At 38.3% G+C, this 11,718-nt stretch overlaps 1 long non-coding RNA gene across 1 annotated transcript in view; it reads right to left on the reverse strand.

Annotated features, from left to right (window-relative positions):
• Positions 1–664: 664 nt before the first annotated feature.
• LOC121100121 overlaps positions 665–11,718 on the reverse strand; it is a 24,432-nt gene continuing 13,378 nt past the window's right edge. Inside the window, exon 3 of the long non-coding RNA XR_005831842.1 lies at positions 665–865. This is a non-coding gene — a long non-coding RNA (uncharacterized LOC121100121). The remainder of the gene's footprint in view (positions 866–11,718) is intronic.

Genomic DNA, 11,718 nt, shown 5'->3' on the forward strand with positions numbered 1-11,718 from the left:
AGTATTCATAATCTGTAATTTTTTGGTTCAGATGCATGATTTGGTGCTAATTTGGTACAAAATGCACAGCTCTTTAGCCATGTGATTGTTTCAATTAAATCAAATTCCAGAACATTTTAGGTTCACTAGTAGAACTTGCAATATAAAAGAAATAAAGGAGTAAATGTTTTTGTAGTTAAGTTGAAAAGACTAAGTGCACGCAATTTTTTCCTTAAGTAGGAACACATCTGTAGTTTGGAAGATGCAAAAAAGATATCAACCCCCCCCCCCAGCAAAAAGTGCCTTACTAGCAATGGGATCAATACTTGGGTTTCTCAGTAAACCGGTATTTGGAAATGTAGATTTTGCTCTTTCTGTCTCTGGGGTGTGGGATACTGAAAGCTTTGCAAGTAAACTCAAGAACTAAATGTTCTTGAAAAGAACCCTTCAGGATCACCCAGTCCAATCTCTTTCTTCACTTCAGAGGAAATAGCAAACCTTTTGATTGTGGCACAAAATCCTTGCGACTATGGCAGTATTCTCCAGTGGGTTAGCTGATGGAACCCCTGGAAGTCAATGTTTTTTGGTGGAAACCTATTAAAATGCTGACATATTTATGTCTGCCCCAGGAACCAGAAGTTTTACTAGAAGAAAATATGATTCTATTCCATATACATGTGTTATATTCAACTACAACTATGTCTGGGGGGAGAAATGTGGTTAAACATAATGCATTATTTTGGAGATATTCTGTTAACATGGGTACGTTACCTACTCATCTGGTCTCCTGCGCTCATCGGCAAGTGGTGTAAGATGGCAGAAGCTTAAGAAAAATTTGGAGACGGTGAACTCATATGTAGAAATTCAAAGTTCATTGTCTTCTTTTCTAAAATTAAGATGAGACCATACAAATGTCAAATCATGTTGCACACCAGCAATTAATATAATATGTCAGTTATATCTCAATAAAAGAAAAATGATGACACCGACATCATTTTATGTCTGCCAGGGCCTATCTTCCGTGCGCCTGGGGGGAGCCTAGTTTAGTTTTGGTTTTTGGTTTTGGGTATTGTTGTTCTTTTTCTTTTTTTTTCTTCTTTCTTTCTTTCTTTCTTTCTTTCTTTCTTTCTTTTTTTTTTTAGAATTCTAAGTTGGTTCTTATTTGGTGGAGCAGAGATAGGACATTTGAATGACTATTTTTGTATTGTTTCCAACCCACTGTGCTAAAATCATGTGGTTGCTGCGTGTACCTTATGTTCCTTTAAAAGACAGTTTTAAGTGAAAGTGTTTTGAGACTGTAAGCCTTCTTTTAGTGTTTTTGGGCAATTACCACAATCAAAACTAATTTTGAAAAGTACTCGATTAAAAAGCAATTGAATGTGGGAAGTGACTATTAAAAAAATTATTGAGTGGACATGATGACTCGTCTTGATTTCAGAAGTGAGGTGCTCTGTGTGGAGAACTGTCATGATATAATTCTGAGTGGGAAAAAAAAAGCTGCAGATTTCATTTCATATATAAAATAAAGAAAAAGAAAAACAGAGAGGTCTGGAATAAAATAGAAGTTTACTCCAGGTGGTAAGGGAAGAACTTTCAGTTTTTATTTTATAGACTTCCAGATTATTTAACCTTTTTTTCCCCAATAAATATGTACAACTTTTCCCTTTATAACCAGCAAACTTTAAGAATAATTTTGTTCAATTCTGTTGATCAGGCAAATTAACCACAAGATTGGTAAAATGGTAAATTTTCAAAAAAATTAAATGCCACATAAAACTTTGTTTGCAAATAGACAATTGTACCAACTCAGTAGAGTGAATCTCTGAAAAGCTGTGGCTTGGTATTCTACTGGAGTCTAATGGATTAGGTTCCCTACACAGTTGAACCTTAATTGTTTCTCACATGGTAGGTCCTCAATAAGTATTTATGAGATTGAACATGGAGTTGTCCTTTTTTTAAATCTACAAAAATAGTAATTTTGTATGTTCAACCTAATTGCAGCTGCTCAGTGAATCAATGACGATGGTGAAATGCACGAGTGAGCATGACAGCTTGGGACAGTGATGACTATGGACCTGAAAGGCAGGCCCTAAAATATCAAAGGTCTCAACTAAAAGAAGGTACAAGTTTGCGAACAAGCCAGGGGCCTCTTAAAACTCAATTTAGTGGGTCAATCCCCCACTAAACTCCCTAGTTTTCAAATCTATAAAGGCATAGATTTTCAAAGTCTCTATTAGCTAAAGGATTCTAAATCTAGACCAAATAACTGGTAACAACAAAAAGAGTGTTGGTTAGGTATATTTTCTTTCTTTTTCTCCTGAGGAACAGATAAGAGGATCTAAGCTAAATGTGTCATATTCGAAATTTTTATTTAAAATGTGAACCAGAGGGGCGCGTAGGTGGCTCAGTCCGTTAAGCATCTGCCTTCAGATCAGGTCATGATCTCAGGGTCCTGGGATCGAGCCCCATATTGGGCTCCCTGCTCAGGGGAGAGTCTGCTTCTCCCTCTCCCACTGCCCCTCCCCCCCTCATGCAAGTGCACACGCTCTTTCTCTCTATATCAAATAAATAAAATCTTTAAAAAAAAATGTGAACCAGAAAATAAGTTCTAAAAGAACAGATACATTTTCAAGGCAAGTTGTGAATTCTCTTCCTGCCCCCCTTTGAAAGTAAGGCAGCAGTGATTTTGTGTGGCATGACTTGGGTCCAGTTCTGCTTGGAAGCAGGTGGAACAGAGCACTGTTACTCTGAGGTCGTGGCTACATTATGTGATAAGAAGGTTCAAGTGCATCTAGGCTGATTTTTCCCTCTGACACCCAGCATTTTTCAGAGAGTCATTGCAATTTTCACAAGCTTGAACCAGCCTCCATGTAACTATTTTCCTTATAATTACTCATAATTAAAACTGGAAAAAACAGTGGCAATGTGACCTCTCAGAGGCATTATGCAATTGGGCAGGGGTATTTGGGAAACTAAAAAATGCTTGAGTTTCTACCATTTCTAGTACCTAAATATAGTTGCAGGAAGAAAATGTATGAAGTGAACACAGAGGATATTCTAGTCCTGGTTTATTGATATAACATTAGGTTGACCTCTACAATAATACTTATTAGAAATGTCATAATAATAATCATAGACGTAATAACTGTTTGCAGTTATAATGACTGGTTGGACCAATGCATCCTCCAGGCAAACAAAGCTTTTGGAACAACATGATCCTGCCCACAAGCTGATACCACATGAATTTGTACATGTTCAATTGTTCAAATGGTTTGGGAACTTGGTTTTTAAAAAGGGCAATTTCAGGATCTAAAATTGTTTCCCTCCATTAAAAACAAAAAATGTGTTTGACAAAACCAGCTAGAGAGTTACCCATTAATTCATGTAGCAAGTACTTCTTTAAACATCTCCTGGGTGCCTGGTACGGTGCTTGGCACAGGACACAGAAGAGGAAAAACAAACATGCTTGGATGACTATTTATACCAACTCGCACCAAAACACATTTATTAACGTGACACATCACCCTTGGGGGGAGATATCATACTCTCAAATGTGATTTTCTGATTTAGCCTCTGCTTTAGCAGAAGGTACAGTTCTGTATACACCCAAATTTGGAATTTCTTCAATATGAGTATAAAGAAAATACACGTGTATTTTGGCCTTTGAGAGAGAAGTGTTGTTATAATGGTAATGATAATATCTACTGTTTATCAAAGGCCCTAACTGGGCCTGTGTTTAACATTAACTCTAACCTTCAAAACAACCCTAAAAGTAGGTGATTTTTCCATTTTACAGATGATTGATGTTGAGAAGCCCCTCCCAGGATCAGACTTATGATATTCGGAATGATTTGCAGTTCCAAAGCCTCAGTCGCAGCCTATTCAAGAAGACAGGTTAACAGTGACCATTTACTACATATTTACTTTGTCCTCACACTATTCCAGGCCCCTTCTATGGATTGTTCTAATTCTCACCATAACCCTGCCGGAGAGATCATCATGCCCCCACATTACAGATGCAGAAACTGAGGCTCACAGAGGCTGAGTAATGTGCCCCCAAATCACACATCCAGTTAACTAACGGCCACCCACCGAGCAGGGTTAGCAACCTGGGGCTGTCTGACCCTCAAACACTTACTCTCTCCTCTCTAAAATACCCCCATCCTCCACTGACAGCCACTCTTTCAGGCCTTGCTCCACGCTCTCTCCCCTCTGCCTAGAATGGCCTCCCCTGCCTCACTCCTACTCAGTCTTCAAGGTCAAGTGCAGATATTATTTCTCCAGTGCCAACCACCTTGGGCAAAATTTGTAATCATAGCACATGGGGGTTTTTTTGGTTTTGTTTTGTTTGTTTTTTGCTGCTAGTCTAGCACTTATCACATAGTATTGTAATTATTTGTATGTATTTCTCTCCCAGGGAGGTTAAGAAGACCTTGAGAGCAAAAATTGTTTCTTATACACTCCTGAGTTCCCAACACATGCTACACGGCTTGGCACGTAGGGTGAGACTCCAAGTTAATCGGTGGCAGACCTAATACCTCGTGCCAGCATGCTGTAAATTCAAAGGACCTCTAAAAAAGTGACAAAACCAATCCTCCAGTCTCTTTTTGGGAGCCACAGTTTTTGACTGTTTTATTTGCCTGTCCGTTTTAAAGACCCTCAGAAGAGTGAATGCTCACGCCTCTCTGCTGCCTCTATTTGTGATTCTTCTAACAGGTCATTCTAGCCTCATTCCTCATCTTTCTGTCCTCGGAGAAAATTCTGCCTTCTCATAGTGCAGAAAACACAAAACGAAACTTTCACAAAACCTGCCTTCATTTTTGCCTGTTGCCTGGTTAACTAAGTTGGACGTGCCACACAATTCTCCCCTGGATGATCACCACAGAGACAGATGTTTTTTGTGCCAGTGAGAAATGTGGGGACCACAAGGGAGTAAGAATACTGGTGCTAAAGGAAAGAGCCCACTGCAACATGGTGCGGAGCTTAGCCCCTCAAACAGCACAGATGCGCGCGCCCTGACCTGTATCTCCAAACCAATTACCAAGGCTTTATTTTCCTGTAAGGAGGTAAGGAAATGCCTGTTCGACAGATTGGAAAAACTAAGATAGAGAAAGAGTGAATTCTTTGGCCCAAACCTTATTATGCTGGGGTTTAATCCAAAAGCTCTCACCTTCCAGCCTGCACTTGAACCCAAGAGCAAATTTGCAGAAAATGGATGGTAGCTGTATTTTCTTGACTAAGATAATCAGGTCATCCCTTTAAATAACTCCTTTCTGCTTCAGAAGTGATATTAATATACAATCACCCTGAATGTTTATATTCAAAACAGGCAAAAAGATCTGGCTTTTTTGTGTCTTTGGTTTTTTAAGTCTCTCCTGAATAGGGATATTCACAGATAATTGGCAGCACTGTCTGGACAAAGAGTTACAGCTTTGTGGTGTAAAAAACGTAGCCTGCATGTCCAAATTAGCTCAAGAAATTTCCCATTTCTGAGAGGGCGGGCTGGCTGCCAGCTCTTTAAGACAGAAAAACACACCCTCAGAACATGAATCATTACCTAGCACATAAAGTGAGCTCACACGCGCGCGCGCACACACACACACACACACACACACACACACAGACATTTTAAATAATTGCTCAAGACTTTACAAAATATGCCTTCACCACGGTACACATGTTATCAACCAAGATCAGGTTGTCCCCTTTTTCATCCACCCTGTCAGAAAGAGTAAGCTATTTGCCAAAAGCATTGCTCCAGGAAAAGGCTCAAGGCGTCCTGTAAACAGGGGTGCCAAGCAGACAGAACGGATGAGTCAGAACTGATTTCAGAGTACACACGTGTAGGTTGAACTTAGTGCCTGCAGCTCGTTGTCAGCCCTGTTTTAAAAACAGATTTGTTGACCTTTATGCCTATAACTACTTCTCTTCTAACTCCCAACCCTGAAAGGCAACCTTCTTCGAGAAAGATCTAATCGAAGCATTTAGCATAGATGCACTAGGATGACCATTCTCTGGAAACGGGCGTTGCAAGTTTGGAAAAAAGACAGTAGTGAGGTCGCCCAGCTGCAACACAACACAAAGGCAGAGAGACAAGGTGACCTGCCCCAACTGAGAGTGAGCATTTGGGTGGCTCCCATCCATGTCATAAATGAGTGCAATGGGTGTCAATCATTTTTATTGTAAATACTCTCAAAAGTACTGAGACATTATGAGATGAATAGTTTACAGTTGAAAAGAGACCAAAATAGTTCCAAAATCTAAAGGCAAAGGAATCCAGATGTCTCAGTACGCTGCCTTAAAAAGCGAGTTTAAAGCACACAATATTTTTTTAAAACATACAAGAATAATTGATTGATGTGTTTCTTAACTGCCTTGAGACAACAGATTCCTCAGAGCAATCAGTCATATTTATTTCTCTACGTTAGCTAGAAAGTCAAAGAGAGCTACCGCGTTGGAAGCAGGACTGTTTTTCCCTTTATAAAAATTTCTGATTTCATCATAGATGTTATGGTAACCCTGTCCAACGGTCTGGGAGTTTAATCTGTCATATTTTTAGAAGTTAATTTAATAGGGTAGAACCTCAACTTTCAATTTTCCTTTCTTTTAATATTGGAAGAATATTTGTCCATTTTACACTAATTTTTAAAATTTTTTTTTTTAAGAAAGGCTTTTTGGAAAGAACATTTTATATACCTTTTTCAGGGTAATTATACTTCTTTTTTCTTTTTAATTGAAGTATAGCTGACATATTATATTAGTTTCAGGCATACAACATAAGTGATTCCACAATTATTATGAAATGCTAACCACAATAATTGTACTTTTCAATAAAAACCAATCCAAAAGAAGTAAATGCAAACAAAGAATTAAAAAGTAGATACCTTCAGTATTTGAAAAGCAACTTTTTTCTTGTATGGTTTAACAGTGAACTCAGAATGCACTTAAACTGGCAATTTAAATGATCTATAAGTGTCTTGCCTCGATGGTGAAAAGTCCTGGGATAAAATACAATGAGAATGGGTGATATTAAAAGCTGTGGTTCACACTTACATACACTGCAACATCACTGAAATTGTGGGTAATGAGGACATTGTTTCCTTAGGGTAGCTCTTAGAAGCTTGAGGGGTGTCTGGGTGGCTCAGTGGGTTAAGCATCTGCCTTCATCTCAGGTCATGATCCCAGGGTCCTGTGACTAAGCTCCATGTTGGGCTCCATGCTCAGCGGGGAGTTTGTTTCTCTCTCTCTCTCCCTCTGCCCCCCTTCCACTCCTGTTCACTCTCTTTCTCTCTCAAATAAATAAATAAAATCTTCAAAAAAAAAAAAAAAAGAACCTTCTTAATGCTGGGTTTTTTGTAGAGGGGTAGATATTTTCTTTTGTTTGGTTGGTTTTTTGGCTGGTGATGGTAGTGGTGGTTGTTTATGAGTATTGCTATTTATTATTACAAACACCTTTAAATTGCAATGAAGTCAGCAAAGATAAAAGGCCAACTTGCGACTATAAACTCTCGTGGTCACAGTCCTCAAGAACTGTACAAAAAGATGTTACTGAAACAAAAACCCCTTCACTCATTATTCCTATCCTTTTCAAAGTTCTCAAAGTTGCATGAAAAATTACACAGAAAAAAGAAAGGATTTTGACATTTTATTGAATGCATAAAATAATTTTCATAAATTATCAATGCAAAATAACTCCTTCCAAAATTAGAACTCCTCAAACTAAGTTAACTCAGCCAACAAATTTATTTGTTTATAATCTGGGTGCCCACTCACATAGATGTTTTCAAATATAAAAATGTAAACAGAATGTGATGGTTTTCCTTGGTTATGAAATTAGTAAGTATACATTACTTAACAATGAAAAATAAAGAACAGAAAACAATACTTCTACAGTTTATTTTGGTTCTTGTTTCCAAATAAGATGTTTATCATTTGGAGATTTTCTTATTAACTTCCTGTGACTGTGGAAGAGAATTTAGCTGGAGTTGGTGTATAAAATACGTCACATGTCAGAAAGGACATAAAGCGTAGATGTATCTGAAACAAACATCCCCTGGCCGGGCTACTCAGAGCAAGTAGAGCAGTGCCAGCCCCCGAAGTTCCAGAACCTGCATGCCTTTCTGAGTCATAACTCACTCCCTTTCCTTCAATGTAACTCCTGACTTCTGTGATATTCATTTCCTTGCTTTTCTTTATACTTTTTGCCATCCAAGAATGCATCACTCAACATTACAGTTTTGACTGTTTTTGAATTTTATGTAAATGGAATCATGCAGTAGATACTCTTCTGTATCAGATTTTTCTAGCTCAATATTATATTTATAAGATTCATTCATAGTATAGCATTCAGTTGTAGCTCATGTCCATAGCTATGCAGTATTCCACTGTATATACCCCAATTTATTAACCCATTCTCCTGTAGATGGACATTTCCGTTCTTGCTCTGTTTAGACTTATAAATAAAGCATAGGTTATAAGCTTTCTTATACATGTCTCCTGTTACACATGCACACATATTTCCATTGGATATATGCCTAAGAGAGAAATTGCTAGGTCATGAGGGACGGTATCTTTAATTTTAGTAAATAAAGTCAACTGCTTTCCAAATTGGTTGAACTAGTTTCCATTCCCACCAGCAGTTGGATGAGAGTTCCAGGTGCTCAATATCCCTGGAAATCCTTGCTATTTTGTCTAAATTTTTAACTTCAGCCGTTCTGATGGATGTGTAGCAGCATCTCCTTGCAGTTTTAATTTGCGTTTCTCTGAGGACCAATGAGATTGAACACCTTCTGTTATATTTATTGACCAATTATACATATCCTGTTTTAAAGTGGCTTTTGAGTCTATTCGCCCATTTTTCTTTTGAACTGCATTTTCTTATTGTCATCGGAGTTCTTCACATATTCTGGATATAGATACTTCATTAATTATGTGCGCTCCAAATAGCTCCGTATCTGTGACCCGCTTTTTTACTATTTTAAGTATTTTTAATATTCTTAATTTTACTGTGGTCAAGTTCATCAATCCTTACCTTGGAGATCGGTGCATCTTCATGTTCAATATGTTTAAAAATCACTCCTTCCTATTGAGATCATGAATTTATTCTCTTAGATTATCTTCTAAAGCCTTATTGTTTTGCCTTTCATAGTTAAAGCATCTACAGTTTACTTAGAATTGATATTTTTGTTGATGATGTGAGTGGGTTGAGTTGTTGGGTTTTTCCACGTAGCTAGTTCTCTAACCCAATGCTCTGCTGTGTCCCTTTTGTCATCACTATGTCATTTTTCATCAATTTTCAACAGATTCTCTTGACTTCTCACTTTGTAAAATGAGGGTGTTTGTACCCTTACCAACGCCTCCTCCTCTCCTGCCCACCTTTCATCTCCCAACACCTGTCCCCTGAGCTCTACTTGAACATCATCAAAGCCAGAGTGTTCGTGTCTGCTCTTAATCATGATTAACTCTTCCATGCTTTGTGCACAGATTTATTTTAAAAGTTGATAACCAATGTACAAATTTTACATTATTATGACTATTCATCACATTACATCATAAAGTCAGAAGATGTGAATAACTACATTCCTTGCCTATATTTCTGATGTCAAAATCCTTATGCCACCCAGAGAAAAATGCACTAGCATCAAGGTGAAATACAGTCTCCTCTCTCACATTTTGCCAATCACTGAAAAATAATTAGGTGTTAAATTGTTTTGTATTTGGAACACAACATCCTGGTAAAGTGTTTCGATCTACCCGGAATTTCCGGTTATTCTTTTTTACCTTGTTAAGATCAGATTCACAGGCTTTCCCACCATGCAGTTCTTTGCAACTTCTTATTAACAGCATCTATTATCTGAAATAAATTTCAGTCTTTTCCTTGAAAATATTTTTCAACAGGCCTGCCTATCTCTGTTGTAAATTACACTGATTTCCTCCTTTGGTCTACTATATAATTGTCATCCTTGGATGCTGTTTCATTATTCCCCTAAACAAGTTCTGTTTGTGTATCCCTGAGAAGAGGCAGAAGAGCTGCAAGGTTACAGGAACACAGCCCACCTAAGGCTCACTTGTGACATCAATTGCAAGTTTGAGGGGTTCTACAAACCAGACTCAGGTTTGAGAATTCACTAGAAGAACTCACAGAACTAAACTGAAAGTGATTATACTCATGGTTAAGAGTTATTGCAAAGAAAGAATAGAGATCACAGTCAGCCAAGGGATGAAGTATATAAAGCAGAGTCTGCCTCTCCCCATAGAGTCAGGACACATTATTTTTCCAGCATTGACTTGTGATGATAATAAGCAGAGACTTTTGCCAATCAGGGAAGCCCAGCAAAGCCGTGGTATTCAGAGTTTTTATGGAAGCTCCATTACATAGGCATGACTGATTGTCCCCATGCCTCATTTTAGTTTCCAGTCTCCAGTGACCCAAAGCCCCTCAGGCAAAGACACTCCTGGTACTGCAGGAGCTTACGGCTCATTTCCCAGAACCTAGAGGCCAAGGCCAGACCTCTTGTGGCACGAGATTAAGTTCTTTACTACACAATCCCACATCTTCCTTTTTCTTGGTTTTCACCCTCTTTTTACTGGTGTACATCCTCAAGTGAAGGTGCATGGGTGTATACATCTTAGTGATCTGACATTTCACAAAACCCATAAATATGGGCCTTTCTTCAATTACCCGACTTGGTTCTAATGGACACTGTGAATTTGAAAATCTCCCTTTCGCTCTGGAGATGTTATTTCTTTAACAGTGTCTTTCCCTCTACCATGACTGCTGTGTGTTTCTAGAACACCTACTCCTTGGCTGTTGGACATCTTGGACTAATGCTCCAGTTCTGAGTCCAAAGCTCCTCAAGGCAACTTGGTGACGTCTATCCTTGCAGTTCCCTTCTCTGATATTCTAGAGTGCTGTTTCCTCCTCTTTGCTCCACTTATAAACCTCTGAAAGCATCTGTTTTCCCTCTTCTCCTCTGCTCATGACTACCTACAATTCTCTCCATTTGTGGGCTCTGCATATTTTTTATTCTTCTAATGCTATTTTAAATTAGTCTTGTGAACGAGAAAGAAATAAGTGTGCTCACCTTGATATCTTGAACTTGAAGCTACCCTTATGAATTTGAAAGGTTTTAAAGACAAGTGGCTTTTATTGTCACCGTATGTTTCCCATCACTACATCAGTGGCACGAGACCCAGCAGTAAATGCATTTCCTGAGTCTCGATTACATAATTCGGGACAAGAGCATCTTAGGAGAATTACAGACACAGAGCCTTCTATGACACTCCTTCCTTTGCCAAATGACATACACAAGGTATCAAGTTATGACATATCAAAAGGAAAAAAATTATTTCAGTGACTTTATTTTTAAAATATATCTTCAAAGCTGTTCTTTTCTGAAGAGAAACAATAGAAATAAAGTATAAACTCTTGCCAGGTTCCAGATGGCAGTGATGGTATAGAAGAAAGAACACTGGCTTTGGCATCAGAAGACCTGGGTTTGATGCCTAGCTCTGCTTTTGTTGTCCCCATAACTTGATTAAGTTACTAAACTTGTCTGAGTCATAAGTTTCTCATCTATAAGCAGAAAGAAAACACGTGTCTCACCACTGTCATGAGACTGAAAAGAAATAACAGTCATGAAAGAACATTCTAGATTGCAAAGTAAATAGAAAATGAAATACATTCTCCAAATGATTACATTCTGCAGGGGAGGTTTGTGAATTCTTCGGGGGGGGGGG

The sequence above is a fragment of the Ursus maritimus genome, unplaced genomic scaffold, assembly GCF_017311325.1.
Source record: "Ursus maritimus isolate PB19 unplaced genomic scaffold, ASM1731132v1 scaffold_34, whole genome shotgun sequence".
In the NCBI taxonomy this organism is placed as follows: domain Eukaryota; kingdom Metazoa; phylum Chordata; class Mammalia; order Carnivora; family Ursidae; genus Ursus; species Ursus maritimus.